This window comes from Octopus bimaculoides, chromosome 2 (genome assembly GCF_046866305.1).
Source record: "Octopus bimaculoides isolate indiv1 chromosome 2, ASM4686630v1, whole genome shotgun sequence".
Lineage (NCBI taxonomy): Eukaryota > Metazoa > Mollusca > Cephalopoda > Octopoda > Octopodidae > Octopus > Octopus bimaculoides.
The window spans coordinates 141,373,982-141,376,279 of record NC_142929.1 but is presented as its reverse complement, the minus strand read 5'-3'; the positions used below and the strand labels follow the sequence as shown (position 1 = coordinate 141,376,279).

The window sequence follows — 2,298 nt, the reverse complement described above, 5'->3', positions numbered from 1 at the left end:
TTTATCGAATATTAACAAATACCTTATTTTTCGCCAGATTTTTTCATTTTGTCCTTCGTATTTAATATCAATTTTACAATTGTATTCTTGGAATGTTATCAGAATTACTTCAATTCTCTTATTTTACTGTTTTAAAATCCCATTTGCTGGATCCCCGTTGTATTATCATGAACATTTTATGATTTAATTTCTCTTTTGTTGAATTTCATTTTTATGTAAACTAAGATAATAGTTTGCTGCCACTGATCCATGTTTCGTTTGGTCATGTCACAGAATCACAGAAACTCAGACGCAGCCTTCAGTTGCTACTTTGACGTCCATTTACTGACCATTCGCTTACGGCCATATCATTTTGAAAGCACCGGTTTTCATCCGATCACAGAAGTTAAGCAATGTCGAGCCTAGTGAGTACTCAGATTGGTGACCGTTTGCGAAAACTAAATGTTGTAAGCGTCTCACACTTGAAGCGCAATGGCCCAGTGGTTTCGGCAGTGGAATCGTGGTCGTAGGATGGCAATTTCGATTCCCAGAGCTGGCGTTGTGAGTGTTTATTGAGCGAAAACACCTAAAGCTCCACGTGGCTCCGGCAGGGGGTGGTGGCGAACTCTGCTGTACTCATTCACCACAACTTTCTCTCACTCCTTCCTGTTTCTGTTGTACCTATATTTCAAAGGGGCCAGCCTTGTCATACTCTCTGTCACACTGAATCTCCCCGAGAACTACGTTAAGCGTACACTTGTCTGTAGCGTACTCATCCACTTGCACGTTAATTTCACGAGCAGGCTGTTCCGTCGATCGGATCAACTGGAACTCTCGTCGCCGTAACCGATGGATTGTCACGACTGACCATTCGACAACAAATCGGGGCACCAAACACTTTTTGAACCAAATATTTTTCGAACACATTTTTTTATTATTAATGACACTACCGCCAAAGCCATAAATAGAAAAAAAGTCTACAATAGGATATTCAGGTCTCTAATCACCAAAGCTTAAATTACTAGTTAATTAGACTTATTTAATCACTACTGACAGCAGACATTGGCCATAGTATTGGGTTGGTGCATAATTATTGCAGCTTTTTACAACAAATTTTAATCAACAAAAACAATAACAACATATAACAAAAACATATTTAAATTATTATTCCGGAGTATATTCACTATCTATTTCAATTACCGCTTCCCATTTGCGTGGCAGACGGTCCGAACGTCATTTAAGGAAGCTTTTGTTAAATATTGTTATTGTTTTTGTTAAATGAAATTTGTTGAAAAAAAATCCACAATAGTTATGCACCAGCCCAGTAACGTATTTGTGTGATTCTATGCGTTTGTGTCACTTTCTTATAATAAATAAAAAATTATATTTTGGGAAGCATGTTTTTACGTGATTAGAATGAAAATCAGATAAAAAAGGTGAGGGCCATTAGTGCAAATGTATTCTCTCCCATAACTGACCTGATTTTAAAAAAGAATTTCGCACCAGAATAGCCAGCAAGTGAATGAATATATGCTACTTCGTTCGCAGTTCTATATATTTTATATATGAATATTACCAAATCACCTATGCCATCTTAACGAAGCCTAATTGAAACGCAGATGTTCGAAATAATGGCTGTTTACGGCGCATATACATTTGATATTTTCTTGGAGTCATGGGCTCATTAAAATTTATGTAACACTTATTCAAAATTCAGTAAAACATTCGTAACCATTTTATCAACAGTAATCGTTCTGAAGTGTAACTTCCATGTAAAAAGATCCACAAATCTTTAAATATTTCCTGTAATGTAAGCTGATATCAATAACAAAATCTTTTAAATTACTTAAAGTAATGCAATCTACACGAATCTGAAAATTCACTCGAAACCTCCGTAAATAAGGCAAACACAATTTCTATAATTGAACCGCTTAGACTTAATATCAGAATAAAATTGTCATGTTTCTCTGTTCTAACACATAAAAGCTTCCCAATCAACCAGAGATATCACAACTTATTGATAGAGCTGTGTCAAAATTACAGTTACCCACTTAACATCGCCATACATGCAGCTTGTAGGAAGATCAAATATGTCTCACAAGACTCAGGTATGGAAAGGAGTAAAAGTACCCAGACTGCCCATTTCACGTAATATGCTCCCCATAAAATTTCACCAACCTCACAAAGTGACCCTATTAACAATTGTGAGAACATTGATAAAACATACGACCACGCTGACATTACATTCAACTTAATGATAATCAATCGATCAGATCGTAAGCTAGAATCAATAAACCGCATATCCAATCACTATCTACT

At 36.0% G+C, this 2,298-nt stretch overlaps 1 pseudogene; it reads left to right on the top strand.

The window, feature by feature from the left end:
• The first annotated feature begins 334 nt into the window (after window positions 1-334).
• Window positions 335-453, top strand: LOC128247207 (5S ribosomal RNA; annotated as a pseudogene).
• Window positions 454-2,298: the final 1,845 nt, after the last annotated feature.